This window comes from Haliotis cracherodii, unplaced genomic scaffold (genome assembly GCF_022045235.1).
Source record: "Haliotis cracherodii isolate W230 unplaced genomic scaffold, xgHalCrac1.p SCAF_9, whole genome shotgun sequence".
NCBI classification, from domain to species: domain Eukaryota; kingdom Metazoa; phylum Mollusca; class Gastropoda; order Lepetellida; family Haliotidae; genus Haliotis; species Haliotis cracherodii.
Window position 1 is genome coordinate 7,839,586 of NW_027266343.1, and position 12,529 is coordinate 7,852,114.

At 38.4% G+C, this 12,529-nt stretch overlaps 1 protein-coding gene across 1 annotated transcript in view; it reads right to left on the minus strand.

Moving 5' to 3' along the window:
- Positions 1 to 8,226, minus strand: part of LOC139452234 (uncharacterized) — a 131,637-nt gene extending 123,411 nt beyond the window's left edge. The window contains exons 1-2 of the mRNA XM_071233634.1: positions 8,141 to 8,226; positions 7,503 to 7,643 (exon numbers count right to left, since the gene is read on the minus strand). The gene's annotated coding sequence lies outside the window, so the exon portion shown is untranslated. The remainder of the gene's footprint in view (positions 1 to 7,502; positions 7,644 to 8,140) is intronic.
- Between the last annotated feature and the right edge of the window lie 4,303 nt (positions 8,227 to 12,529).

A 12,529-nucleotide genomic window follows, 5' to 3' on the forward strand; every position in this document is an offset into this window, starting at 1 on the left:
CACACACTACCTAACATATCGAACCGCATTACAAACCACCCTCAATCTAAACAAGGCTCTCACTCTAGAAGCAATACTAAACCCACAAAATAAACTAGAAAACTTCAAGGCCTTAGGCGTATTCTTAATCAAAACGGAACTAATAAAACGCATCTTAAAACACAACAACCTACCAAATCAAAATCAAATAAACAAACAAACATCCACCATACCCAGCTCCCTTAGTTCTCCTCCCCAACCCCATCGGCATCTATTCCAAATCTCAAAATTCCCAAATTCTATATAAGCAACCCCTAAACTCCCCTCTTGGGTTGCACAGACCACTTTCGCCCCTTTCGGAAACACATTAAATGGCCTGGCCGGGCCCGTTTGCGAAATACGCATCAGTCGGAAAGCACACGTTAAATCTCCAAAGTAAGTAAGTAAGTACCCTCATTCAGTCGTTCGTTCATACTTTGTTTACTTCCGGCATGTACGGATGCCATTTTTTGCCTGGTTACTCCTGATCGCTAAATCAATCTACAACAAACCTTACATAACCACAATCTCTGGGATTATGAACGCTGGGACTTTGGACACAGAGGCACCCTCAAGCGAACACCCAACAAAAGCCACACGGCCACCCGGCCATTGGCCAGGGACACCATCACCCCCAAGCGCCACTAGCAAGGACTCTCGATCACATCTTGGCCGCTCTATAAGTGCTGTTAAGTAACGCTTTTTTTTCCCTTCCCCCTCAATTGCATGTTCATTTATCCCCTCAATCTAAATATTTTTGTTGTGTTATCTTTCTTATTGTGTACATTTGAACACAGCATGCATTCTCAACAACATCCGCCCTATTAAATGACACCTACTCCACAAACAAATTTGCCCTCTGCCTACTCAAAGCATACATCACTTACAAATACATAAACAAATGTGGCACATACAAAGTAAACCCTGTCAGGAAAAAACCCACCTAATGCTACATATGCCACTCATTTGACCACCCTACATCAACATGTAGACAACCACCCATGTGCCAGAAATGCGGCTCGTACAGACACGAAGCCGCAGAGTGCACATTGGCCCCATACTGTATTCACTGCAAATCTGAAGGACACACGGCAACACACAACACCTGCCCCATAAAACAATCACACATACTCAACAAACACATAACAAAGGAACTCTTCCCAAACCGGCAACCATAACCACTTACAACCTTACCTGACTACTACTAGCTCAACACCACCTCCGACTCTACATCCAGCTCCCTACCTGACCCACCCCCCACAACCAAACGCAAAGAACTCTTCTCCACCCCCATTCCACCCGTCACAACCCCTACTGTTATGCCCCCCTACCAACCTTCCCTTTCCCCCTCCCTCCTTTTATCCACCCCCCTCCCCACTAAACCCCATCCCGACCCCCCTAGCAGACTCACCCAACATACCATTCCTAAAAGGGCCCTGCTACCCACCCACCCACCCCAAACCTTACCCTGAACCCAATAAGTCAAACCCGGTCCACACAGGCCCATGTGTCACACATACCACCCAGCTCATCCCTACCCCTTTCTTTTGGCAAGACAGACCGGAACCCAAAAACTACCCCGGACCACCACATGGAGGCCTCGGTTATCTTTATTGAAGACCATCTGAAATACTAAATATTCCAACCAAAAAAAATCTAGAATGCCTGGCTATCCAAACCACTATTAACCAAACTGACATCACAATTATAAACGTCTATCACACAAAAACAAAACACTTTACAGGTCAAGATTTGGAAATACTATCAAAATATATAAATCAAAACACCCATTTCTCAGGTGATTTCAACGCTCACCACCCACTGTGGGGCACAAAACACTATACCGATAAATATGGAAAACTAATTAATGACTGGATTGATACCAATGACCTTATTTGTCTAAATAATAACCAACCAACTAGGTTTCCTCTAAACCACCTTCAGTCCCCCACAAAGTAGATTTAATTATTTCCACCACTAACCTTCACCCAAAACTTAGCTGGGAGGTACATACTGACACCTGGGGCAGCGACCACCTGCCCATCAAAATTTCTGTATCAATAATTAAACCTCTTCCAAATTCATCGCCCCCCTCTCCTCGACCTCCATTTAGATCAAACCCCCCAGCAAACAAAATTCAATTTTAAAAAGGCTGACTGGCAAACTTTCAACAAACTTTGCAATGAAATAAACATCCATCACATCCATAACTCAGACAACGACATATTCAATTCAAACCTAACCAACATCATTCACAAAATAGCTACACAATGCATACCCACAACAACAATCTTACCTAACCACACACCTGTCCCTTGGTGGAGCCCAGAAATTGAAAAATCAAGGAAACAAAAAATTAAATAAAGCCAAGCGGGACATATCCAAACTCCATTTGGCTAGACAGCTCAGAAACTCTACTAAACACCTTATAAGAACAGCCAAAAGAAAACATTAGTAAACTTTTACAAGCACTTTGAAAATGGGGAAACAAAACACCAAAATTCTTTGGCAAAAACTTAAGGCAATTAAAGGCAACTCCAAAACTTTTACAGCTCCCACTTTTCCTAATCTTAATACAGACAAAGAAAAGGCTAATCATGGCTGCTCACTTTTCGGCAACCAGCAGCTCCATCAACCACACTCCAAACATGTAAAACAAAATAAAAAAACCACCCTACATATACACAAAGTCCATTCCTCACACACCTGACACTCAACAAAATAATTAACATCCACAAACTCCAAACAGCATCAAGTTGACCAAAAGGGGGGGGGGGGGGAATAATCAGCCAACCATTCTGTCATTGAGACGGGTGGGTGGAACGTTTTTAGCTCAAATATCCACCTCAGTTCGAGTGATCTCCTCTTAACTGTGGTGTCAGTGGACTCAGGGTTTTCCTGTCTGATGAGCGCAAGCCGCGCAAAACTAGTAACAATTACTATTGCTTCCAATAGCTACCTGTCAACTGGTGAAGCCCCCACCAGTCAGTTTATCCAAACAGCAATTAAAAACAAAAACACAGCCCAAACCACAGGCCCAGACAACATCAGCTACATCATACTTAACCACCTCCATATCAAAATTCTAAATTTACTCCTACAACTATTTAACTAGATTTGGACCTCCAGCACTATACCACAAACATCAAAATCAGCCCTGGTGGTACCAGTTCTCAAACCAGGCCCCCCCCCCCCCCGGATTCCTATCGCCCCATCTCTCTAACTTCCCTCATCTGCAAAATCATGGAATCCATCATTAAGTAATAGACTAAAATTTCAAATTAGCTCTCAAAACGTCATTAACGAGGACCAGAGTGGCTTTATGTCAAATCACCAAACTTTAGACCATATTTTACATTTGGAACATGATGTAAAAACAGCACTTACCCAGAAACAATACACTTTGGACATTTTCATCGATTTTAGTAAAGTTTTTGACATGGTTTGGCATAATGGCCTTATCCAAAAACTTAAAGATAAAGCCCTAGATGGTAGAATTCTAAATTTCATGCACTCTTTTCTAACCGACAGAAATATCACAGTAAAATCAAATCATACTTTATCTGACCGATTCCAATAAGAAAATGGCACCCCACAGGGAAGCATCATATCTCCAACCTTATTCAACCTTATTCAATCAAATCATACTCAATTACTGGGCTGGGGCCCAATACAACCCAATCTAAAAACAAATCACAGAATCATACTCAAACCTTAGACCTGCTACACTCAAAAAATTTAAAAACAATCACAACTTAGCTCCCTACGTAACTCAACTACATACACTCATCAAAACCCACAAACTTGAAAACATCAAACATACCCCACCATCACACACATACATAAATGATAAACCCCACCTGAAATAGATCTAACTCTTCACAAAACATTCACAAATCAACCCGATATCACAAACACAGATAAAACAACAATCACCAAAAATTATATACAACAAACCTGGCCAAATCACACACACATCTATACTAATGACTCCCAATCAAACAATAACACAACAGGACTAGGCATCCAAATCACACAACCAATACCAATCACCACTAATTTCCACAATACAAACTTCACACATACTACTACAGCAGAACTCCTAGCCATCCAATGTGCATATCACCATATCAAACTATCAAAAGACAAAAATTTCTTAATTATATCTGATTCTTTAGGCTCCATAACCCAAATCCAGAACAAAAAATCAAAATCGCACCAAGACATTATAAACAACATTATTGACATACATACTAACATCTCAGCAACAAATAAAACAGTAACACTAATATGGGTACCTGCCCACACCGGCATACATGGAAATCAAATAGCAGACACAGCAGCCAAATTAGCAACCACACACCCCTCTCCATCCATAAATTTTACCAGAATCAAAAACGAAACCAAATCACTTAACAGAAAAAGCATTAAAAATCAAATTTCCAAATCAATATTCAAAATTGTAAATCCACATGGATAAAATCCCTCTTTACTAAACCAGTCACTAAATGCTGCAACTCTATTTAAACGAAAAACTATACAATCAAAACAGACACCCACACCCAAACTGTACCCATTGTCATATCCCAGAAAATCTAGACCACATACTCAACCACTGTCAACAATACAAACAACAACAGACAGAATTATACAACTCCCTTCCCCCACAATACAAAAACAACATAACACTACTCTTACAAGCCTCCAAAGACATATATCAAAATACTCTTATCTAGCCAACTTCCTAAAAACAACAAATCTCAGCAACAAACTTAGACCAGTCCCAACAAATGACCAGCCAAAATCTCCAACCATTAAAACTACAACTTTCACATTTAGGATCGGGATCGAAATTCCAAGCGCGGATTGTTTTCTCTGATGTCCGAGCGAAATATTCGTCCATATCCAGCCTACTAAATACAATATTCAGTTAACCAGCCACTCTACCAAGCCAAGCTCCACAGCAGACACCGTCCATTCACCCCTGCCACACCTCCCTCCTCCCGCCATCCCCCCCCCCAATTTTTCCCTTTTCTTTTAATAAACTACTACCTTACATCAGCCTAACTGATCTTATATTATTATATAGTAGTGCTATCCCCTCATTATCCTTTATCTTAGACTAGGCTTCCTTGCAGCACTCATGTACCACTAAGTTCTCTTATCCCATTTAACCCCCTTTACTATATTCTTTTCTACCTTTACCCCCTACTAATTTACAGCTTTTTGGGCCAGCCGAATATTCGTTATTTCCAACCATTCATTTTTATTCTTAACCCGTCTGGCCCCGACTGCGAAATAGGCAACGGCTGAAGCGGTCATAAAATCACTAAAATCTCTCTCTCTCATTCAATCTTGCTTGACAAAGGCATAAGGATCTATACCGAAAAGTCTCTTTTTACAGTATTAAAGAAGTTGTTATCCATACATTACGTGTACTTTACATAGTGCAATATGTATCAGCATATCAGCAATAAAAGCATAGAGCAAGGGGCCATAACTCTGTAAAAATGAATTTAAGAAACCAGTTTTTTTAAACTCATTTGAGATTGTTAAACAGTAACACAGTAACTCATGACAAACCAATAACAATAAGGACAATCAATATATGCATTAATGTAAATGCCGTGATTGATCTGGGTTTTATCCTGACTTACTATATATCAATAATCAATTTTAAGGGTCATTGCAGGCAATATGAGGGCCCTGTAAAGTAATGAAATTTGATATCTAACTCATTATTAAGTCTATTTCAGATGTTGTACTAACATAGTCATGTACCTGATTTTTTAGGGACATGACATGGTCATGACTACAACTGACTGCATGTTTGTAATTGTTTCTATTTCCAAATTGTAAAATGTATTGAAAAAAGTAACTTACCATGCATATGAATGAGTTGGATAACCCAGAAATAGCAATCACATTGAATATGTGCTACCTTTGCTCCTGTGACTACTAGTGAAACAGGAAACTATGCCCCACATGATTACTTTAGTGATTGTTTCATGCAAAGATTGAAATAACTTAATATGCTGTCATTATTGTACCACAAATAAAACTGATGCTTTATTTTTTCTAAATGAATTGTAAAATGCATGAAGAATGGTAGTCTGGTCAGTGTTGTTGCAAACAACAATCTGCCAAACGGTATAAGGCAATTTTCAAATGAAAAGGAAATAAACTATATTGATAAATACAACAGTGGTAATAAAATGGATAACGAATACTAAAACAAGATAAACTGTTCACCATTTAATAAACAATAGTCATTAAATAACTAATTGGCATACCTCAAAACAGATTTATTGATATGCAGTTTTCTTGCTGGTAATGTTTTTGCTTTGAAAAAAAAGTCAGAACTCAATGTGTCTACAAAGCCGTATTTTGAAGATTGATTTTAAATTTGGTCAGGGGGTACTTATTGCTGGCAATGATAACATTGAAATGATACATGATTATATTTGATCCGAAAAGATTACTTTTCTGAAATCAGAAATTTGTTTTAAAAGGCCTTAGAATGGACATTCGATTATGATTTTCTTCACATAAAGAATTTACTTCATCATAAGCTGTATACAGTCATATTATAACCACTATCTTACTTTCCTTGTAAATTGTAACATGAAGCAGAATGTGTGCTGCCATCTGATTGGTTGTAAATATATTTAAATAGGATTTGAAGTCCAGAAATCTTTCAGATGTTTTACCAAGTATGAATATGTTCCTTGATAAGTATTTTATGTTCCCAATACGAAATGTGAACATACTATCTTCATAAACATTGACATATTCTTTCTGATTAATTATTACAGTGTCACTTTTGATAAGCATTACAGATAAAGGGTTGATATGGTTATCAAGAAGGGTATCAAATTGACCAGGTTGAAAGGGTATCAAATTGACCAGGTTGAAAGGGTTTCAAATTTTATCCAGACAGGAAACAGGAAGCAAAAGAGGCAGATGAGTGGATGTACAAATGTCTGATATTTCAAAATAACTGGTATTGTGGCCTTGTTTAAAATTAGATCAGAATTCTTGGATTACCTTTTTGAGATACCTTTGTCATGATAATCCTTGCAAAGGCTTAGATACTTCCAGGCAATGTTGAACATGTGATACTGATAGGTTAAGAAGTATGGACACCCATGATGGCATGCTACACCAAAAGCTTACTTGACGTGAAAGTTCAGGGCCCACTTGCACAAAGCATGTGATCCTTCATTAGGATAAATGTGAAAAATGCTCATAAACAGGCAAACTTAGTGACATAAGTTACAGTTTGATAAGCCTTATAGTATCAACCTAACGTTTTTGACACTGACTTGAATCTTAAGTCAGTTCACCTGAGCCAAAAACAATAGCTTTGTAGGATAGCTATGAAGACATAATACTTTTCTCAACATACCATATATACCTCAATGCATCAAATACTCAGCTAATATTTCACATCATTTTGAGTTTCTTATTGTTTGTGAATTTACCTTTGCTAGCTTCAGAATAAAGCTGTATAACAATATATGTTCTCTGTCGATCCTAGCAGAGTTGCCTCTATTGGCACATTGCCAGCATCCGACATGAACCAGCTAGGTAGCAGCCATATTGTCTACTTTCTCTTTGATAAACTGAAAGTGAAAGTTAAATGTAACATTATAAAAAAATTATCAGTATCACCTTAAACAAACCTGTCATTTAACAAAAATCTTTATCAATTTGTAAATTTTGTTAATGCTGGAAAAATTCAGGACCGCAAAAACAAAATTATTCTTTCATATCACTGTCTGGATATTACTCAAATTCTTCTCATGAACTATGCCTATGGCACATGCAAGCGTAACAAAATTCTTTTGTGTAGATACAATCTTGAAAACATCATGTCAGATGGCATTAAATGCAAAACTTCCATATGCTATTAAATTAGACATTACTGCAGGACATTGTGCATTTTATATAAGTGAGCATTTCTATTTTCGATTTGAAAAAAATATCCTGATCAAATAATTACTGGATGACCCATTCTACAAATGAGAGTGAAGGCCTGATTGAAATTACACGATAGAACGATTCTCGGGGCATAACCTCAACACGAGGCACGTTATAGTATTCGCGTAATTATACTCACCTGAATATATGCGATGACACTAGCTCAGGAAGACGCCCGGAGCTTGTTCCCGAGACGGCCTTCTTCTTCTGAAACGTAGAATTTGCTGAAACGAAAGTGAAAGTTGCCCCTCGTCACATGCACAAATTCGACCAATCAAATATCGAAAATTCGATTTATAAATGGTTGTTGGGTTTTCCCAGATAAGCGACCTTCTTTTCAAGAGCAGTTATTTCCCTTGGTATGAAAGATGTATTTTTCTAGTTCTCTATGCACATGATTCAGTTCAAATGAAACTGATATATCTATAACCCAATAAACAAGAATAAAAATGTGTTCATTTTCGTCCATATAGATGTCATGTGGATGTTGTAAAGATGGTATTTATCTCTACTCGAATTTCTTGTACGTTAGGCTATTTAGGTCGCATTCGTGATACGGCCAAATTACGGAAAGGGACGAAAGGCAACGAATGCTCCAATCAGCCTCCAATGTTTCCGATATTAATTTGCCGAAACATCAACACAGTTATTTCTTACACGACCTGAAGTCACATTCCCATGTTTACCTGCATAAACTGTTACAATGTATTAAAAAAGTATGCGTTGTCGTGAAAGCAACACATGACATGTGACCTCTATTTCTTCACCCAAACCAGAGACCATATAATAGATCTATTATATATGGTCTCTGCCCAAACGATGTGCATGCATGTGGCATACTTCCTTGTTGATATCACGTTGGGCGTATGGTTATTTCACAAACAAATGGTTAAATATTATGTCCGGACTTGTAACCACGGCCAGATGGCTCGATAGTGGGAAAATCGCCTGAATAAGGATTTAATTCATTCTGCTTCCTTTATAAATCGCCATGCAGCCAAAGGTTAATATAATAGATCTGTAAGGCAGTTTTCATGCCCTACCCAAACCAACCCTAGACCTCATATATGCCCCAGGGACTAATTTTAAGGGGAAAATGGTTGGTATCTAAGTCTCAAGTATGATTTGAAAGTTTTGATAGCCCGTCTTTCGTATTCCATTTATTGTAAAATTTATATATTCATAAAACACCCATAGAGCATCTAAATGTTGCTGTCGGTTTTACGTACCGCGTTCTTGATTGTTTCCTTTAGTTCCCAAAACCTTCTTGGTCCTTTAAATCTGACCTCAGTTATGTCCAAGATCTATAGCTCCATAATTCTATTTGCATATGAATCGAATATTTACCTTGTTTGGAAGACATTGTCAGAAAAAGCGAGCCAGGCAGGCGAGCAGACGACACACCAAGGGACGTAACTCCAATTTCTTAGCAGAATACCCCTAAAATCTTCTGGCGGAGACCAGGGGTTTTGGTGTCGAGTGGATATGATCTGATATAAGGTATATGATGTAAAAACTGTCAAATGTTAACCTCTTAATGTGAAAGGGCCATCGGCTTCGGCAACTTGGCGAGTTTGATTAAAGTAACTTCTTTGATAGACATTTAGAAGTTGGAGTACTAAGTAAGGATAAGAATTTATGGATGAACAACTTCTTTATTATATATTTAAGAGCGACGTTTCGGTGTAGGTTCTAACACCGTTATCAAGTTAGAACCTACACCTAAACGTCGCATGTTGATGCATGTCATCGATCCCAATTGCGTGGATCGATGCTCATGATCTTAATCACTGGATTGTCTGGTCCAGACTCGATTATTTACAAACCGCCGTCATATGTTAGATATAGCTGGAATATTGTGGCGTTACACAGTAACAACAAAAAACAAACAAACAAACAAACAATGTCATGTGCAAAATATGAAAAACCAATCAAGATGCGCGAAAGGAATGAGGTCATTTGATAAATATAATCCATAGTACTGAAATAAATTATGGCAATCTGTGATCATTTAAATGGGTGAAATGTATATAATCACATTAACATAAAATAGTATGTTTAAATTTTACCCCACTGTTTTTAAGAGTTAAGAGATTGAAAGCTTAATTAAAGGGAAAAACAACGTGGCCTGATTTTTGCTCAGGTCCTTGTATTCATCGCATTCATATTACATTTACATCAAACCATCTCAATAGATATATACTTGTCAGATATTAATCAAAGTTGAATCTGGTAATGATTAAGGTAATATATGAAGCTATTTCCAAATCTGTTTGAAATCAAAGCTGTATGTATGAAAGAGAAATTTAATGATCACCAAACATTCTTACAATATTGATACTTAATTGAGACAATTTAAGAATTAATCTTTGTTGACAAGCCGTGCTATAAGACAGATGTTACTTGATGTTTTATTACACAGTATACATAACCATTAAAGATTCCTTAAGAGAAATAGACCATCTTTGATATTCGCCTGCACATCTCCTTAACGCGTCAATGCTCTGATTTATGATCGCTGATACATTATAACTTATTACATTAATAGCGGGCGCCTGATCCAAAGTTATTTTACATGTATGTTGTTAAAATACAAAACAATACTGACAGAATTGATTTATGAAAAGTCAAGTAATAAAATTAATAGTTTTAAATAACCAACCTGGACATTACATTTTTGATATTTGACATGTGTACATGTGTATTAGAACGCTGTACAACTAAAACAATATTTTTTTAAGATGTTATTTTTATTGCCTTTTCAAGTAAACAAATCTGAATTGCGATTCTGAAATAAGTTCTGTTGTCATTTCAACAAATAGTTTTTATATTGTTTAAGATGAAGCGTGACAAAACCCTCCCAACACGACAACTTTAGTCAACTTTTCCTTTATGTTGAGCAATATTCCAGCAGCTCCAGCCTTAGGTGTCTACATTTCAGCAACAAACGTTTGAAGTATAATCGAGCATGCTCATTCTACCAAGACTTCAAAGAACGCCCAACGGCTCTTGCTTAAAATTCAAGGTTACAACATTTCCAAACCTGACGCATCAGTGATAAAAAAAATGTCCGGGGCACATCCTTATTTTAACTTGTACCGTATGTTCCAGTGTTTTCTTCAGGCGAACCATTGACTTGCCTTTGCATGTGTTTGTGACAGGTGCCACCGGTAGGGCAGGATACGCTCGCCTTTTAGCGAACACCCGGTATCATCACTGTTTGATAGTGATTCATAAACACGTGCCAATGATTCAGTCGGAATCTTACAATCGTCTCTGTGTTTACCAGAAATTTCTTCTGACCATGGAAAGGGTGTTGTCGCTTTTAGGAATACATCAAATCGGTTTAATTTGTTATAAAACAGGGGCGGTGGGGTAGCCCAGAGTTTAAAGCCTTAGCTCGTCACGCCGAAGGCCCAGGTTCAATTTCCCACTTGGGTACAATGTGTGAAGCCCATTTCTGGTATCCCCCGCCGTGGTGGAATATTGCTAAAAGCGGCGTAAAACCATACTCAGTCCCTTGTATAAAACAGCAGTAAGCGAGTGCTATTGTAACGATTAACAGCTTTGGACAAACTTATCTTTAACCAGTTGTAGTTCTTGTTTAAAGTAGTTCCGATGTTCATATGCCAGTATAAAATATTCCAAGTAGGGCATGACTCCAAAACCAGGTTGCCCCGGAATAATGACCCCCCACCCCAACCCCCAACCCCACCCCCACCCCTATGCCCCCCAACCTCCGACCAATGAAAACCAATAATGTTATTGCCTATTGTGACGAAGCCTGTAACAGTGGGTCGATCGTAGGCCATGTGGGACTCAAGGTTATTTGCCTGCTGTTAGATATGCATAGCTGTTGACCTACAACCGATGATCAGTTACCCTCTTGAGAACGATACTCAGCTCGACGGTACAAGGTCCCTGCCGCACAAAGCCACATGGCTGCCATACCTGGGCCATGTATGTTACCTGTATGATCACACGACACAGGGTTATCTGGTCGACAGATCCATAATTGATAAACGAGAGGTGTATATCTTGATATTGAAGACAAAACTGACAACCATATGGCCTGTTAATCGCGTCAGCAGTTTTTTAAAACTCCAGATTAACATTTTAATTAATTGAGACATGTGCTAAAACTTGGGTTGTCTTATTCTTATTTAGACTCTATTACTTACAGGCTGTCGTGATATAGATGCATATTGCTATACGTGCGTGTGGAATGGAATTCTCTGACTCACACCCTCTATAATAATCTAAACAGACATGCTACACACCTGTGAAAAACCAGGTTAGAACCCATGCTTGCCGTAATAGGAGTGAGTGAGTGTGGTTTTACGCCGCTTTTAGCAATATACCAGCACTATCACAGTGGGGGACACCAGAAATGGGCTTCACACATAGTACCCATGACGGGAATCGAACCCGGGTCTTCGGCGCTTTAACCACTGGGCTACCCGACCGCCCCTTGTCGTAAAAAGGCGACTGTGCTTGTCGTAAGGGGATATCAATCATTAGATTGTCT